The sequence below is a fragment of the Schistocerca piceifrons genome, chromosome 3 (genome assembly GCF_021461385.2).
Source record: "Schistocerca piceifrons isolate TAMUIC-IGC-003096 chromosome 3, iqSchPice1.1, whole genome shotgun sequence".
NCBI classification, from domain to species: domain Eukaryota; kingdom Metazoa; phylum Arthropoda; class Insecta; order Orthoptera; family Acrididae; genus Schistocerca; species Schistocerca piceifrons.
The window spans coordinates 685,500,407-685,520,425 of record NC_060140.1 but is presented as its reverse complement, the minus strand read 5'-3'; positions in this window follow the sequence as shown (position 1 = coordinate 685,520,425).

The following is a 20,019-nucleotide window of genomic DNA, read 5'->3' as shown; positions in this document are numbered from 1 at the left end:
TATGGATACCAGACTAGCACAGGCAAAGAGGTCTTTCCTCGCAAAGAGAAGTCTATTAGTACTGAGTCTGCTAGTACTGAGGAAGAAACACCTGATAATGTACGTTTGGAGCGCAGCATTGTAAGGAAATGAATCTTGGGCTGTGGGAATACCGGAAAAGAATAGAATCGAAACGTTCGAGACGTGGTAGTATAGAAAGATGTTGAAAATGAGGTGGATTCATGAATGTTCTCCGCAGAAGAGGGGAGTGTGGAGGGAGGCTAAGCATGTGGAAAACATTGAAAAATAAAAAAGCTACAGGATGGTAGACTATGTGTCAAGCCAACCGGGAATAACTTCCATGGTATATGAGAGAGCTATAGGAGGTGAAAGCTGTCGGGGAAATAAGAGATTGGAACACGTCCAGTAACCTGTTGTGCACGTTGGCTGCAAGCGCTGCTGTGTAGATGTTGATACGGGAAACTGATGACCCAAAAATCTATATAAATAAATATTTTTTCAAAATCTTGTATACCAGGAAGTTCTTGACCAATTACTTTGAAGTTTTGACACAACGTCGTTTTCGAAGATTCTACTCGATACTACTCCCTTTGTCAGAAAACTTGCAGGGCAGGGTTTTTTAAAAAGTAGAAAATTTTGCTTGCCAAGTAAGGATCCTAGCTCCTGTCGAAGTAGTCGCCTTGGTTACCTATACACAGTTGCCAACGTTTTTGGACGTCTTGGAAGCAACTGCGATGCTTGTAAGCTCATTTGTCAAAGTCCGTTGGACGTCTGCGATGTCTTGATGAATCTTTCCTTTCAGTCGCCTTTTCTCTCGTGGAGACGAGAAACAATCGCAAGGCGAGATGTTGGCGAATATAGTGGAATGGCAATAACGGAACCTCTGACCAGATACTCGGTAACAGATAAAGCTGTCATGCAGTAAGGAACAGCCCTGAGAATGCCACAAATCAGGGCGGCGACGTCGAATTGCTTGTTGCAAACGATTCAAGACTTTAAAGTAAAGAGTCTGGCTCACTGTTTGACCGGGAAGAACACACTTATGGTGAATACTGTCAAAGATTGCAATCGACGTTGACTTTGTTCTCGAAGGTTGTCGTTTGACTTTTTTCGAGGCTAGTGATCCGTTTCCCTAAATCGTCGCAAAAATCTTGTGACACATATCACGATTCAAAGTAATTCCTTCTGATATCGCACGCACACTTACATGACCGTCTTCTTGCAATAACTGCCTTACACGGTCCACTTTTGCATCGGCATGCGCTGTAGACAAGGGACCAGTCCTGTGATCGTCTTGCACTAAATCCCTGGCTTCACGAAACTTTTTGTGCCACTCGAAAAAGCTACGTCTTGAAGGTGCCTCGCCTGCATATGCTTGTTTAATCATTGTCCACATTTCACTAGGTGTTTTCCCAAGCTTAATGCAGAACTTAATGTTCAGCCTTTGCTCACAATCAGCATCCATTGTCACCGTAATTAATGCGCCAAGAACTCAAATAGTGTGTTGCTAAGCGCACCCCTACCACCTAGTAAGACTGCGCGGTAACATGGCCAAGATCATTTCAGGGACGCACAAATACCAAGTAACATAAAAACAACATTTATTCTTTTTTAGTATTGCAAATTCAGAAATAAAAAAAAACTGTCCTGGAACCTTTCTGACAAAACGAGCATTATAAACATTCAGGAGTACATTTCCTATATAATTGTTTTAACATATATTATTTATAAATACAGCATACATATAATTATATATGAAGGGCAAATATGTCAGCAAAAATTTCTTGACCGATTCACCTCAAATTTTACACATCAACAAAAATCCGGACTGACATAGCCTACATACTTTTTTAAGTATATGATGTATAGATATGTATACAATATACAATAGAGAAGAATTGTTCACAAAAATCTCGAAAAGCTCCTAACGTTGCAAGTTATTTCTTGATACTCTTATTTGTAAATAGACAAGCCATATATGAAAGTGAAAAATGGATGATAAACAGTTTAGACAAGAAGAGAATATAAGTTTTTGAAATCTGGTGCTACAGACGAATGCTGAAGATTCTATGGGTGGATAAAGCTGTCATTCTGTAATTCTAAGTATAAGATTATTCGCAACTTCGCTAAATTATATTGGTCACAATTAATTTGAACCATTTCAAGTAACCAGATTTGCTAAATCTCTATTCAGTTAACTAATGATAATTATTTCCTATTTCATTCGCATTGTTGATAAGCAAATAGATGTAGTTACTATATTTTTGACAAATTTAGGAAAATAACTATAGAAATCCTCAAAGTTTTCTTGTAGCTTATTTACAAAACATGACAGAAACATCAGCACTTAATTAGTTTCCAGGTAATTAACATTAACATGGTATTGTTTATTAATCGATGTCTGCAGTTTCATCGTCAAGAATCCCTATTTCAGTCAAAACTCTTACTGTAACATAAAGTTCAGACGAAAACAAATTTTTCTGTACTATTCGATTAATTTGAGATGTAACATTCTAATTGTAAACTATCGAAATTACGTATTTATCAATGAGAAATGTTAGTAGCATTTTTGGTAAGCACTGGACCTGAAGACATTTTAAGTCAGCCTGTTCCGAATTTCGGGCATTGAACCCATATCAGTCATAACAGTTATTATGTACTTATGGAATAATGTGTTTAACTTAATATGAAACCGGACTGTAACTTAGAAGTGATAATAACATAATTCGAATATGAAAGGCAGTCAGCGTCTAGATTCCGAGTGTGGAACCCATGTCAATCTGAACCGCAAAAACGTAATGGTGCAATGATGTGTTGTTGTGAATAAGAAGATAGACCGTGAAGTAGGAGAGTTAACAATGGTTGCTGATTAACTTTAATATAATGTTGCCACAAGGACTGTTTACCTGACTGAGATTATTGTTGGTTGGTTAGGTTCTACTGTACAGTGACTATTTTTGTATAATTAGAAGGTGCAGTATGTGCATACCAGGTAAATGAGACTTAGTTATGTAAAGAAGACACAAACTGGCCATAACCAACTCAATGGGGGATCGCTGTCACCGAGGAACTACAATCTGATGTATGACCAAGAATGTCACATGTGGTGCCCTATCGAGGAATAGCGTGTTGGGCACAATAGAAAAGAACTTGCTGAAAACTTTGAACATCATGTGTCGGTCGAACAGTGAACTCGAGAGTGGTTTACGGTACAGTGATTTTAACTAAGTAATCATGTGATAGGTGCGGCATCGGAGTTTTGACGAGGGCAGTGATCAGACAATTTCATGACACCGTGAAATTCAATTGTTTCGAAGTATCAGATTCGAGGTAGACGCCATTAAAAAGGGAGGTGCAACAGCCAGTCAGTGTGTGGGTTTCATGGGAACAGCAGCACAATATGACAGCAGCCAATCAGCCAGCAGGTTCTATGGGAGCAGCCACAGAGTATGGCAGCAGCCAATCAGCTCGCAGGCAGTCACAGTTGACCGGGGTAAACAACACTTCTCTACGAGAGAATCACGACCTCGAGCAACCTTACAGAAGACGAATCGAGACGAGAGCCGCAGCAACAGAGGAAGATGACTTACTGCAAAGTAAAATCATTAGTGACCAAAAACTTGTGTATATAAACTGATTCAAGATGAGTGATAACGGGTCGAAACACAATATATTGGAAGAAAATGAACAACAGGGAGACAAGCTTGTAAAGGCAAGGCAGGAGAATTCGATGTTTTAAATGAACAGAAAGACTTAATTGGAACTGAATTTGTGGATGATCGTGGGTATAAGTCGTCCATACACAAAGCTTTGTATGATGGGGATGACAGTAATATTTTAGATGAAAAACTAAAAGCGTCATCTAAACTACGTTATAATGTGGGCGAGAAAGACGAAGTCAGTTCTGGAGTGGCTGAGACAGAAGACTGAAGAGGAATTATGCAGCAAAGGCAGGAAATAGAAAAGCTTATGGTAGATGAGAACTTTCAGGCACTGTTAATGCAACTTAAGAGGATTATGGATAGTATGGAAAATAACATGGGTGATACAAACAATAATGTGTATAAGAAAGATAACATCAGTAGTATGAAAAATTGATATTGGTAATTTAAAGGATGAACTCAAAGTAGAAATTAAAAAGGAATTCCGGATGGTCAACTCAAATCTCTCAAAGTTAGCGAAAAAATTTGAAGGTGTAGCGAAAGATTATGATACAGAAATAAGTAAAGTAGTTCACGATACTCACAGAAAATTCAAAGTAATTACTAGTATTTGTGGAGAGGAGAAGAAGGAACTTCGTGATGACTGTAGTAAGAGGGTGGAGGATGAATGGGGCTAAGAGAGGGGAGAGGAAGAGATGGACAGAGAGAAGGGGACAAGAGGGTAAGAATTTATATCCAGTTGCCACACATATTTAGCAAGTGCGAAGCATTGCCGTATGCTCTAGGATAAAAATGAGAATAGAAAAAAGAGACAGTGCGGTATGTGGCCATTTTGCATTTTCTGCGATCGTCTGTTACAGAGCTCCATCGCACGAGTCGGATGTGTGTTATGCAGTAATAATGTCCGATTCGTGGTAGGGGGGGGGGGGGGGTCGCAGTTTGTTGCGTACCAGGAAAAAAGCGCTTACATGCGCGCCTTCCAGCCTGCCCTATCATGGTGCAGCGCTACGTCACGATGCAGACAGCGACAGAAAATAGGGAGTGCGTATGGGACTGCCAAATGATCAAGACATCCCGTGAGCAGTTGTAAGCACTGTGTGATGTTAATGGACAATCGAGAGGCATAACCAATTCAGCTGACAGAACACAGCCGTGCGGGCTACAAACAGCCCTTTGTCATTTAGCAGGCAAGCTAAGCGCTGTCAGAACAGTGAGCGCACACGCCGTATGTGATGGACGCTGTCTGCTGTGAGAGATGGTTGTGTGTCCGCTGTTCTCTGCTGTCAGCGTCGTTCTCACAGCATCTCAGACGCTGGAGCCGGGACTGAAACACAGGTGACGAGTTGTCTGGCAGTCATTCAAGCTATGTGTTCTGCAGATGGGTGTCGTTTCAGCGTGTCGTATTTCGACCTCGTTGTGAAAGACAACTTTTTGAAATGAATGACAACTGGTAATCAGCGCCTGATATTTACCTTATCGTATCAATGAGAAGGGAATGAGGAAATGGGTAGAGTGAAAGGGGAGGAGGTGGTGGAGAGAGATAGGTGGGAGAGGATGTGGACAGAGAGAGAGGGGAGTGAAGTGATGGACACGGAGAGAGGGACAAAGAAGTAGAGGTAAGAATTATATGTTTTCATATCTCCAGTAGATTGGAACACACAGCCGTTGAGGTCTATTTTGAGAGAGACGAACTTCGTTGTAACTTACATGAAAAATACCTTGAGATCCCCATAGTGCGCTGTAACATTGTAATTCTGCCACAGACAGCTAAGAACTTGGCACGGCAGTTGAACGGAATGGACAATGTCTTGAAAGGATGTTAGAAGATCAACAGCAAAGGATTAAAACAAGAATAATAGGATGAGGCGCATTAAATCAGGTGATGCTGAGGGAATTAAATCAGGTAACGTAAATGAGTTTTCGAAGTGGGAGGGATGTTAAATGTTTCCTGGGAACGGGAAGAAAAGCATTTCTCAAGAATAGAAATTTGTTAACATCGAAATAGATTTAAGTACGGTACTATGAAATCTTCTATGAAAGTATTCGTGTGGAGTTTATGCGTTGCACTCCTGTCTCGAAATGAAAGTTAAATAAGTTAACTTTCTCAATGATACGGTGAGAATTACGATTGCAAACGGTGCAACTTAGTACAACAGAACGGCCGCAACTTGGAGACAATCCTCATTGAGGATGGATAGTTTTCCTTAGATGGGAACAATGATGTGTGTCACAGAAAGGTTCACTGCTTTCATTCAGCAATTTGCCTTGTGTAAATCCACCTTCGCGTAGCTCATTTGAAGATCTGCTTGATATTAGGCCATTGAGAAGGCTATCAGACCTCATTGTTCGAAAACGGAAATGGGTCAGACCCAAGCAGTTTTAATTGCAAAATATTCCATGCAACCAAGAAAAGATCGGAGGAAGTATCTCAAGAGTCTTCGGGCGCTTAATTGAAAAGTATTTAATGAAAAGACACTAATTATATCAATTCGTTCGTCTTCTAACAATTCGTCACCAACTCGCCTAAGTTTTCGTGGAACATATGGAGGGATATATCATTCAACATTGGTAGTTCAGAGTTATTGTCATTCTTACGATATTCACTTAGTACGGTCTCTTCTGTCTGATATCAATTGGCGGAATGACAGATAGCCATTATGAGTGAGAAGATTGTATTGCCCCGCTATGCGCAGGGATTCGTAAAGTAGTATATCTATTTTTTTCACATGCGGAATATAAGCCAGACCGACACAAAGATATTGTGCTGCTGAGTACGCCAATCTGAGAACCGATACTCGATAAGTATCAGCTGATGATTATCAGTAGTGTAACAGAGTTTATAAAGAATGTTATTTCTGCTTTCGAGCTTGGTAGTTGTTCATGTAAAATGCTCATTAATAGCTAATCCCAAGGTATTTTGGATAAATGTTACAACGAAGTTCATCTCTCTTAATATAGACATCAGTTCCTCTATTTGCTAATATGCTGGAGAAACGAAAGCGTACCAAAATTTTGGAAAATTGTGGTAAGGTCTTATGAAACCAAACTGCTAGGGTCATCGGTACCTACACACTACTTAATCTAACTTGAACTAACTTACGCTAAGGACAACACACACACACCCATGCCCGAGGGAGAACTCCAACATCTGACGGGGGACAAACGTGGCACTTATGTTTTATTTTAACTGGTTGTAGCCTCCATTTAGTGGAAGTATAGCTTGAGGTTTCCAGAAAAGATGTTAGGATTTCTTCAGTTGTTGAGAAGGTTTTGTGTTGGCTGGTTGCTGCCAAATTATGCATATAGCTAAACTTCAAGGGAGATTAATGGTACAGCAAAAGACTGGTTCTGATCTTAAACAAAAAGACACTGCAGAAATCAAAGGTATATCCATAAATTTAAAAGAAATGACTGTCGTGTTTACGATGTCGTCCTGTAAGACCAATCATAGGTGTTTTTTTTTTTGTCTAGCGAATTGTTCATACTTCGCTGGAAACGGGAATGAATCCACTTTGTTCTATTAATGGTGATTTTCGTTGTAACCCGAAGTCTTGGCATGTTCGAAGAAAATGTAGTTTTTACAAACCTGTCTTCTGAAACTAAAATACACAAAATCCATCGTTTCGTCACGTGGACATGATTCATATTCCACCGTGCGTGCAAGTGGTACGGCTAAGAACACGACGTGTCAGAGTTACCACTTTGACCCAAAGTTTTTGCCAGATGGCTAAATTACTAAGGCCAGTTCTACAGTCCCCGGTTATCAGCCGCTGAAGTTCTATTCTCGGAATACGTGATACGCCTAACCAGAAAATAAATTCGGGATAACTAAACCGGTGATTCTGACAAGATGAGGGATGTTAACCGGAGAATAAGTTTTGACAATGGCAGGAATAGTTACAGAATTAGTGATGACAAGATTCTTTGTTAGTACGAGGAAGGAGAAGGAACGGGGACAGCACACAAAGTATATGGAAGAATATGACGATTCCAAATTTATATAAAAATTTCATTCTGCTACTTTTCGATCTCATAGTTGAGAAAATGGAGAATATGAATGAAATGTTAAACTACTTCCTTACATAAAACTTTTTGCTTGTAGTAGGCCTAACAGGCATTTGATACTGATACTTCGAAAAATTATTTTCTGTCGTGTTATTTGTGTAAATGAGGTACATAAAAATGACCATTTGTGCCAAAACAGTCTCGCTTATTTGGCGTGTGATACGATTACTGCAAAATTAGAAAGACAGTGACAAAACAGACATAATCAAATCTAGAAACCATACCAGTCTTGGCTACTTTTGGTATTTACAGATTTTTCAGTATTATACAATTAGATTTTGATTTTTCATGTAGAAAAACGTTTAACGAACTTTGATGAGGTAAAAGATTCTTTCCCACAAAGAAAATCACGCAGTGTAAAACTGTGGCAAGATTAGAGACAGCCGGCCGGGCTGGCCGAGCGGTTCTAGGCGCTACAGTCTGGAACCGCACGACTGCTACGGTCGCAGGTTCGAATCATGCCTCGGGCATGGATGTGTGTTCTGTCCTTAAGTTAGTTAGGTTTAAGTAGTTCTAAGTTCTAGGGGACTGATGACCTCAGAAGTTAAGTCCCATAGTGCTCAGAGCCATTTGAAACATTTTTGATTAGAGAGAAAAAATTCTGGGACCTAAGGATTGAAGAAATGTTTGTTGTCTTGCTTGTCTCTTGTCTTTACTAGTTTTATGTTTCCTATATTTAATCTTATGTCACACAAAAGAGAAAGTTATAAGTATACCACGGATTTTTAGGTCGTAAAAAAGTGTGTTTAAGGCACCTAAAATAGGCTCCTTCAGAAGTTCATTTATGCTATATAAAACCTAAAATAGGCTCTAATAAAAATGATGCAGAGAAAATAAAAATAAATTAAAATACACAGCGTTGACAGTATGAACATCTTATTAGTCATTAAAACAAGTAGAATGACTATTTACACAGTTACAGAGCACAGCAATCTACAACATTAATGTTGAACAGAACTCCAGATATTTTTGAGTTCCTGCAAGATAAAGATCTCTGTAAAAAAGATGTGGCAATGGTTTGATTAATACATTCGTAGTTTCACGTATTCTGACCATAGTTGGCTTCACAATAAATAACCAAAATCTTTTCTAGGTTTTCTAGTGAAAAACTGTGGCGCTTGTCAGTCAGAATCAATTTATACGCTGAAAAAGAACGTTCTACATCAACAGATGTGACAGGAGCGTATTTCATTTTCGGCACATGTTTGACAGGAATGCTCCAGTCAGGAGTGCTGGATTTTCCGCTAAGTATGTCGGCAGCTGCACACAACTCCTTCAAGGCCAGTGTTCTTCTGCAAAACCGTTTGCATTTTTGCCCGTACTTTTTTCCCTACTTCACCTGGCACTTCATTAATTTTCATTTTGACTTCTTCAAGCAAAGAAACATTGTTGTAGATAGGTCTCCCTGAGCCTTCTAATTGTGAAATTATTCTTGCCTTAAATGTGTAGATAAGTCCCGTTTTAAAGAAGAATCTTTGAGTAACTCCATTGCTGCAGCTACGGATGTAGCATCCTCCGGTATATTTTCAACCACCTTCTGGACAGCTGAGAGATGCGTACTATAGTATTATTTGCTTTAGGAAATTGTAGCCTTACTTGCTCAGCTATGCGGTTGATCCCATGCACTAAACAAGTTACGTGCAGCATCAATGGATAGAATACTTTTAATAGTTGAAACGCTGCTATCATATATGTAGCAGCATCAGTGACGGCCAGAAGCACCTTATTCTCATCCACTCCGTTTGGGTATAGCACCTCAAACCCATTGTTCACAAACTGTGCTATTGTTTGTTGGTTAGTTTTTGTAAGCTGTTTTGAGTAAATCAATTGAGCCCTGGATGGAGCATCTGGATCTTACTTGCCAATAATCAGGTTTGCAATGTAACGACCAAGACTGTCAGTAGTTTCATCCACAGAAATCCATATACAAGATTCTCCAACATCTTCTCGGATTTTCTGCAATGCAGCATTGTAAGCTGAATCCACATAATTCTTACGTAAAGTTGACTCTATAGGAATAGACTGATGGCAGTACTTCTCAAGAAAACCTCTGAAAATAGGGTCTTCTGGTTTCCGAAAGGGGATGTTTGCTGCCACAAGTACATGACGCAAATCACTGCAGAACTTGTTTCTTTCGGAGGATTCACCAGATTTATTGGTTAAAAGAGTTTGCTTCAATTTTGACTTTCATTCAACATTAGCTTTATGTGCGATTCCATCTGCATGCTGAGTTAAGTGAGATTTCTTAACACTCGAAACCAAATACGAGAGAAAAGGAAATGCAGTTTAGAATCGCATATAAAGAGTATTTCGTATTACTAAAGGATAGCGATAAAAAAGAATCCTAAGTGACAGGAAAACAAGAAGTCTAAGAATAACATCAACTAACTTCCATGTTGCATGCTTGGCAGAAAATAATTTTCCCATCTGTTGTATAACGCGGAAAATCTTGCAGCCACTGCCTTATATGAGTAGACTTTGCACTAGCTGTTTTCGGCATGGCGTATTATTCTCACACACAAACTAGAATTTATTTTTCACTTAGAACGTCAGTAACACTTAACACGTCGGTCGCTACACAATGTACTGATTTGTTTTCGCTGGGAAAAAGTGAACGATGACCTGTTTTCTTTTTTTCCTTTTACTGCGGTGCATGGGAGCGGTAGGGGAAGTACCGTACTCGTTGCTGGACATATGGCACCTGACAGATGGCCGCCCCTTCTGAACAAGCGAATGGAATCTACCGGTGCTTCAGATGAAAACATCTCACTACTGGCAAATTATTTTTCGAGTCGGAAAATTCACGTATAATACCTTTCACGAAACTGAGTAGTTTGATCGGACTGCCTGTAGACAGCAGCGAGAAAATGCGCTAAGGGCAGTAATTTAGCTGTAGAGGGCGTCTACAATTAACATTGTGATTTTTAATCCGTGCTCAGCTTAAGGCCTATGAAACCGTTTCTTTGCGAAAATACACAGCTGTCCAGAATCCTACGAACGAAATATTTTCAAATTTAACATTTAGTACTCCCACATTCGATTCTAATGTGTAACTCAAATCTTTGACCGGTTCCCATTCGCTCACGGAAATTAAGGACTGTCGCGCTCGGCGCGTGCTTGGATGGATGACCATTCAACCGTGCCGGGTGCTGTTGGTAGTAAGGCAAGCAAAGGAATTGTAAACAGTTTCTAACGACCTTCGCCTTCGACGAGACGTAAAGCCCTAAGTTTACTTCCTTCTTCTAATCTTTGAAAACAGAGGAACTCTATGTCAGATTAACGAAATAGGTACTTTTTAGGATTTTGATGCCGAAATAGGCAAAATTAGTCGTCAACGTCGAAATACGCAATTTTAGGTCCTCTAGAACTAACGGTATTCAGTTTAGTTAGTCATGAAACGCATAAGTACCAACTTATATGCAGATTGGAGATTAGGAAAAAAAATAGGTTTTAACCTAAAGATCCGTGATCTATTTTTTACGTATGAATAATAAAACACCTATAAAGAGTATATGGTATTAACAGGGATAGCGATATAAAAAAATTAAAAAGAAGGGAGTGTTAGGCAAATAAGAAGCACGAGCGCATATCAACTAGCCACCTTGCTGCACGCTGGGCAGAAAATATATTTTTCCATCTGTCGTATAGTGTGGAAAAACTTGGAGCCACTGTCTTATATGATGAAATAGGCACTTTTTAGGATATTAAAGCCGAAATAGGCAAAAATGGGCACTAACGTCGAAATAGGCTTTTTTAGGTCCTATAGAATTAACGCTATTAAGTGTTAATAGTCATGAAACGCATAAGTACAAATTTTTATGCAAATAGGAACTCAGGAACAAAATAGGTTTTTACCTAAAATCCGCGGTCTAGTTATAAATTAACAGGCTATAAAGAGCGCAATTTTTTTTGTTTTTAAAAAAGGGCGGTAGAATTTCAAAGCGTCCGCCTGGGAGCAGGAGAGGCACCACGGGACATTTTAATGTCCACTGTTTTGAATATAGGTTTGATGTCTTCCATAACAAAATATACACGTTTGAATTCCACAGAGCGAAGTACAGTGCCGTGGAGTTGAAGAATGCTATCTGAAGAAGCGTGGCACTACAGTTTGGTACAGACAGTTCTCTGGATGATGGCAGCTCATGACGGGCGTTGCAATATTGCTGAATGGACCAGGCGGTACATAAGTGCATCGCATTGATTAGTTCGCCAATCACAGATATGTTATTGTATACGTCGGATGATGACATATTCTGTTGATTGCCCCCATGAATTGAGCCGAAGGTTTAAGACAGACGTTCATAAGACCAAGGCCACCGTCTGGCGTGCCGAGGGCCGGAGAGGCATAACGATTCTTGAGTATCATCCTGCGACCGACAAAATACCCGGAGGCCACCAGCAATCGATATGTAGTTCCCGTCGGTAGTGGAAATATCTGTGCAATATGTGGTAACCACGATGCAAGATGTACTTGACATATTGCACGCTTTGTATGATGTCGAGGACTCATAAGGAATTATCTCATCGGGAACACGTGCCTATTTACTCACCGTCGCCGTTCTCCGTAGATCATGGGTTAATGGAATTCCCAGGCGTCTAGACATTTCCACCACTCATAATGGGCCGAGGTCCTCATCAAGTCCCCGTCCAATGGCCATTATCCCCGATTTTGCATTATTCGAAAGAGGACCTTTGCGCCTCTCCTTCCGACCGCACGAAGACAGCAAGTTGTCTCCATAGGCTCGACAGATGAAGGAGTTACCTCTCAACTCCAACCAATGACCGCCCGCCGCAACTTATTCATGAGCGATACAAGCGCTACAGCGAAGAGGACTATTGATAGCGGGCAGATGTGTCTTGTGTTTTTAGTTTGATGCGGCCCGCCACAAATTCCCTCCTCTACCAACCTCTTCATCTCAGAGTAACACTTGCAGCATACGTAGTCAGTTATTTGCTGTATGTATTCCAATCTCTGTCTTCCTCTACAGTTTTTGCCCTCTACAGCCCCCTATCGTACCACGGAAGTCATTTCATGAAGTTTTAACTGATGCCCTATCATCCAGTCGCTGCTCCGTGTCAGTCTTTTCGACACATTCCTTTCCTCTCCGATTCTACGCAGAAGCTCTTCATTCTTTACTTTATCAGTCCACCCAATTCCCAACGTTCGTCTGCAGCGCCCCATATTAAATCCTTCGATTCTCTTCTGCTATAGTTTTCCCACAGTCAGTGGTTCACTATCATACAATGCTGTGCTCCATACGTATATTCTCAGAAAGTTATTGCTCAAATTAATTTGTTCCTCAGATTAAACTGTCTTACTGAGATCATAATCGGAATAAGATCTTCATCCCCGCAGCAGGCGCATAATGATCTTAATAAAAACGGATGGGAACGCCATGCGGCGCACGACCGATGTTAGAAAGTCTTGATCAATCTCGCCAAAAGCTCGATGAGGATCGACAAAGACAGGAGCCACTCTAAGTCGACATGCAGCGTCCAGTGCTATCACGTAAGTGTAGTCGCTGAGCGCCGATTGTATGTTGCTATATATTCCAAGACTTGTTTGATTTCAGGAAATATTGTGTGACAATAAAGTCCTGAGCCGTGTTGCCGTCAGTGGGGCAAAGATTTTATAATCGCCGTGATTGGTATTAATCCACACTGTGACTTCCAGGCTTTTTCGGTACTGGGTTAGGTATACTTCAACCAAGATAGGCGGCACACTTGTGTCCGCCTGCATGGCTCATTATATATCGTTTGTCATTGCCGCGTCATGAGGTCTGTAATAGACAGGGGTAATCCATTCAGTCGAGGTGATTCATTTGCTACCTCTTTTTTGAGTGCCTCCAATATTGCCTCCAATATTCCATCTTCCATGAGCGGGAGGAGCAATTGCTCATCCATCCGTTTAGTCTCCATTGTTTCGATTTCTAAATGATTTCCTCCACTAAGGAGGCTGTCTGTGCACCAGTGAACAGCCGACGAAGCTGCCCAAAAATGCTGAAGCTATATCCCTCTGTTACTTCAGATGCCGACCATCCACAGCATTGTGTGCGTCGATCGACATACAGCGAATCCGTGTTTCGCATATCAAAAATTAATTGATGGGGGTTCCCCGGCAATATCGTCCAAGTGTCTGACTCTTATAGGCAGCCCTCTACCCTTTGTCGTGTCAGCGCGAAAATGCGCTCTCCAACTTGTTGACTTCAGTTTGACGATGAGGAGACGGGGATTCAAATAAAAGTTCAGGAAGCACCGTGTAATAATGCTATATTTTGTCTGGCCACTGTATTTTACCTTGAGTGTATGTAATAAGGTCGCGACGTAAGGCCGACTTCACACATCCCAGCCACCATTGTTTCACTATTGTGTACGCTGAGAGACGCTGCTCACCTGTGATCTCCAGGTTCGCAGTTCACTCATGGCACACTCGATCTGGATTTCCAAGGTCTTCGACTGCACCACACACTCTGTCGTTGAAGGCTGATGGTGCAGAAGTATGCTTGATGTCCAGTAAAGGCCGTGGCCCAGATTTCAGCAGCAGTCGCCACTTTCAGTAATCCACCGGAGACATAAATACGGTAAATACTGCTAGCTCAGAGTCTTGTGAAATATGTGAAACCCTCCCTATTCCGCTGGATCTGTTCCCATGTATCACTTCATGTCGTGACTTGTAGTTGCTTGCAGGTATTAAAATTATGAGGCTGATCCTCCGGAACCAGGGCGCAGTTGAAATGACCGTCAGAGAGAAAGCGTTCATACCTTCCGGCAAAAAGAGGAGCAATATCTGCAGAGTAGAACTGTGCTCTCCCTTTTCGCTGGTCTGTGCTAAAGGAAGCGTGGATGTTAAAGATGTCCTCAACTGTTACTTCCACACCCCGTGCTGATGGTAGCAAAGAGATATCCATTACCGGTACTCCTTCCCGCATCGAGATCGCTGTGCCACTGTTATTGGCCAAGTGCAGTGATCTGTGCTTGAAATAACCAAGTACTTCAGGGAACGCGCCGAGCCGTATTCAGACGCGTGTAACGCATCACGAAGGAGTTGTAACGTCGCCGTCGAACGAGTGTTGTTGATGTTGACAATCCCAGTTTCATAGGCTTGTGGCTCGTCGTACGAGCTCGAAGGGGAGTAATGGGTGGAGCCGCAGGGTATTCCCGCAATTTCCACGGCGGAGCTATCTTCCTATAGTCCTCGAACATCATCAGTCATCTGAGTGGGCGGGCGCAACCATCGCGTCCCCGACGCTCTGTGTGTTAGCCTCTTCGGTGTCGTCTTCTTGGTCGCCCCACTCTGAAAGGTGTCAGGAGCCCCAATCGAATGTTGTTAGCCTCTGTCGCATCCTGTTGCAATATGGAAGTGTGTAGGGGATCCGTAGGGGAAGAGTGATCAGAAAAAACATGCCATCTCGAAGCGCACGGTCGGAGTCACCAATGTGTTGCAGCTGTCGTGAAGAATGTTGCAAAGCTGTACGATCATCACTGATCTTAGGTGGCAGGCAGTGGACGTCGTTTCGATTGAGTCGGCTCTTTTTGCGTCGTTTCGGCGAACGACACTTACCCGCACGTGACTCAACGTCCTTAATAAGGGCTCATCCTGGTACACAATTCCACTTCATCGCGTGTTACGTCGTGCGCTTCTAATTCCTCATCCTGCTCCAGTAATTGCGATTGGCGTCTCCTCAATCGTATGAGACGACATTGCCACCAACTCCTGTATCGGCGAATAGATAGAAGCTTCGGCGTCGGTATCGCGTGTCCCGAAGTGCCGTCACTTACGTCAGCGGAAGAGATGTGGTCCGTCTGTACCTTGTTAGTCGTCCCTATGTAACAATGTTAAACTCTCTGGAGGTATTTCGACTGAACATGGCCCTCACTGCCGCACCCGGAACAGGGCCTTGGTTGTCTGTCGTATGCCACTATGTTTCTGCATCCCCGATGTACAGATATGAGGGCACATGTTTTGTCAACTTAATGCGTACCTGTCGGACACTGTTAAGCACTGGATATGTTGCGAAACTTGCCCATATTTCGGCGGCTGATCACCGTAACATTTTGCCGTAATGTGCCTGTTACCATCATTTGCGGTACCTACAAGAGCAGTTCATAAATCTGTGTGGTACGGATATCTTTATAAACCTGCATGATACACTGATACGTCTCCTATATGGCCTTCTGAGTGTCGAAATTTTGATCCCATTAAACATCGTTCAGTATTTTGTGAAACGACGCACCTGAACCAGCCTGATGTAGCTGATACCTCTTACGATGGATAAGGGGATGCCAACAAGATTGTTGTAATTAATGCGCACTTTACCTCACAAAAAGCGCTCGATTTCATGAGCACTACGTATGGCGTAATTCTTAGAAAACGTGAACGTGAGCGTGGGCTTTCTGAAAGAATGCGCCATTGTGCTCCTCTATAACAATCTACACAAACGAAGCCGGCTGCAGTAACCACAATCTCGAGCGCCAGCGCGCTCAGCCAGAATGTAAACAGCATGACTGAGCTGCTACCCTGCCAACGGTAGATTGTGCCATTAGGCTATCTGAGCACGCTCCTCGGCCATTTCCAAACTTCCATATGTCGTCAACGATGTGTCTACAACCTGTACAGATACATTCATTATGCACATTCCCATACAGGGGAGGCATTTTAATAGGAAGTCTCTTGCCCGGTGTCGGCGGATATATGCGATGTTGCAGTGCCTGTGTTGTTCAGAAGAACGATGTTTGGCTCTATCCGTGAGTCGTGCTCGGATAGCCTAGTATCAAAGCGACTGCTTGCGGAAAGTGGAATATGCGAGTTCGAGTTCCGGTCCAGCTCAAATTTCCACTTATAACGTTTACGCTCGGGCGTACGTTAAACTATGGTAAGTTGACGGGCTTCACCTTATAAGAAAGGATTTTAGTAAATATGTTGACCGCGTGTACCTGAATGGAGGCAAAATCAGACTTACACCCACTCAGTAACAACAATGATGCGTCAAGCAAGTCTAAAGTGCAACTACATGTTAGGACGGGCAAGAAACATGCACAGCAGATGCTACCAATTGTTAATAATACGGTCGCCAGCCTGATTAGGCATTAAGTGAGTTTTTTCCTTGTACAAGTGGATGTACGTACAAGCATAACAACACGTAGTAATACTGCATTATATGGTAAATTTTAGAACCAGAAAAATCTACTGAACTAATATTTTCCCTTTCTGTACTAATCTGGACAAGCTATAAATACACAACATTACACTATAATAATTACTACAAACTGCGTTTTGTCTATTGATCCGACTGAAATCAGGCATAGGTTACCCTAGAAATAGCACTTTTGAAACACACATACAATGTCAATTTTAAGAAGGGTAAAACACTGATAAATTTAGTTTTTATATTGACTTTAACTTTGCTGGTCAAATCAGTTCAGTACACTTCAGAATTTAAATGAATAGAAAAGAAAAGGGGGGTTGGGGGGGGGGACCCTGAAACTGTAATTGTCACTGTATCGAAATTCTTTGACTATTGAACTCATTAAGCACTCAAGGTTTCCAATATATGAATTACTACTCTTTTTGTCTTATTTCTTGCTTATTTAACTACCATTATTTTTGTCTCAAATTAATTATACAGTACTTCATTACTAAACCAATTTCAACATTATCTTCCAACTTTGTCAGACCTATGTTCTTTACTTGTATATTCATTAACAATAAAGTTCCTTAAACATCATTCTAGCATAGATAGGTCTGCAGGTAATTCTTATTAACATAAACTTTAAATCTTCATTTCGGGACACTCGGATTGCACAACATGTGGAAAGGACCCTGTCTAGGTTAGTGATGAGGATAATTAAATGATAGGACAATTCTGGTAAATATTAAGTTGTTATTGAACAGTCGGGAACAAAAGTAACACTGGTCCACACGAATACAGTACTGAATGTTTCAACCTGTTCGTGTCGATGAGGCGGTTGGCGGGCGGCGAGATGGCGAGGCGCAAGGCACACATACAAGCACAGCTTTGGCTCTTGAAGTATCGGCACTTTACTTCTTCATAGCGTCGCAATCCTTTTCCATTTAGTGCCTATGGAATATAGCCATGCTGTATAGTCGTAGAAAACGGCACATCCGAGGCTCAATGAAATCACGTTTTCCAGGAGAGCCTCCTCGATCCAGAGCGTGTTTCTCAGACCGATGCCCAACTCCGACTATATACTGCTGAGCCCGTTATGCCGTGCCGCGCCCGTGTGCATTTTCCCGCACTCGCCTGCCATCCACCTTTTACCGCTCCCCTACAGACAGGGTATTCACCAAAGGTTTTACATTCTACATATCCTAATACATTGCCTACGTATGGACCAGGCGCACAATTACAACTTTAACATCTTACAACAGTTTCAACGTTTCTTACATTTGCATTTTGTTATAATATTGCTTGCAATTTGACATAAATATTAATATTCACATCGAAAGTTGCTTACAGTTTCTTTAACATAATGACACGAAAAGAAAAAGAAATGAAATCAAAACATTGCTTACACTAATTTATCGAAAATCAGAAGAAAAAATTATTATATGTACAGTCGTTGTTACACACTGTCATTATTCCATTATTCCATTATACAGCTAATGGTTGACCATACTCGTAAATGCCAGTACATTTCATGGATTACACAGGTCTGCGACATAAAAATTGTTTCAAATTTATTAAGTGACTTTTATAGTGTTTTCAACGCTGATTTAAGGAAAAATAGTGAAAAACATTCATCACGTACAGGTATTTCACAAACTGCTTGTCTAGTTTTAGCTTTTTTCGATATTTCAGCCCTCTAGTGAGTTTGAATTTTGGTTTTTAGGATCTCCACATACTCTTATTTAGCCGTTTTTATACTAGATACATGTAAAATAAAGAGTAATTAGGAGAAACCAGCAGCATTTTAATGTCAGTGCCTGTCTGTCGCGCTGCCCCTTCCCCCGCCATCACCAAGCAGTGAGCTTCTGCTATTGTCCTTCAGTTCACAGTACCTCTTCACTCTGTGCTGTTCACGTGTTGTTGTTACTAGTGCTTTAAAGTAGTGACTATTTTCTTGTGTTGTGAAGTTGTTCTATGGACAATGGCTACTAGAGGATGTATAAACTCACCAGATTGCTTCTGCTACATTTGTTGTAATATACTGTTAAAAAGCAACAAAGAAACATTTCCGATTTTGTTGAAAAAGTATATTTTTCCATTTTTTTATAAAGTTAGGCGATCAATGTAAGCCTTAGGCTCCACACAAAGTTTGTTCAGTGTTTGTTGAAGAACTGAGGCAATGGTTTCAACGTAAAAAGCAGTCCTTATGTTTTTGAGTACCAGTGGTTTAGAGGGAGCACAAAAATCATAGTGATGACTGCTATTTTTGTTCTTGCAACGTAAGAGGTCTCAAGTTGAAAAACAAAAAGGATATTTCTTACCCTAACATTCAATCAGCCATTCGCCCTGTTCCTCACGGACCTGAAGTACCAATAGCCTCTCCTCCAGATTCTTTGTATGATATAAGTAGATGATCACGAGCCATTGGCTCAGCAAGGGGACAGTGAATAAGACAGAGATTTCTACGAACCTGGCACAACCGATCCCATTCCATTCAAACAATCTGGACTGAATGATTTTGTTAGACACCTAGGCCTTTTTAAAGAATAGGCAGAGGTCTTAGGATCTAGATTGAAAGATGAACATATGTTGGCTTCGGCTACATCCTTTTCCTGGTATCGATCGAGGGAAAAGGAGTTTATAGCTTTCTTCTCTCAAGAAGGTGACCTGGTGTTTTGCGGTGATGTTCCTGGACTTATGACACTTTTCAAAATAGAATATGCTCCTGATGAGGGGAGACTTTTCATTGATTCTTCAAAAAGAAGCCTTAAAGCAGTAATTCTACACAATGGCAATAAGCGTGCTCCTCTACCTGTTGGACACTCGGCTCATTTAAAAGAATGTTACGATAACTTTGAACTGGTTTTAAGCAAACTCTGCTATTCAGACCACAAATGGACACTATGTGGTGATTTAAAAGTGATTTCAATGCTGTTTGGTCAACAATGTGGCTATACAAATTTCCCTTGCTTTCTCTGTGAATGGGACAGTAGAGACAGAAAGCAACACTACATAAGAAAAGCGTGGCCTTTTAGAAAAACCTTACAGGTAGGGGTTAAAAACGTTGAGAGGAAAAGCCTTGTAGATCCCAAACAGGTGTTACTTCCACCACTTCACATTAAGTCGGGGTTGATGAAACAATTTGTCAAGGCATTGCAAAAAAG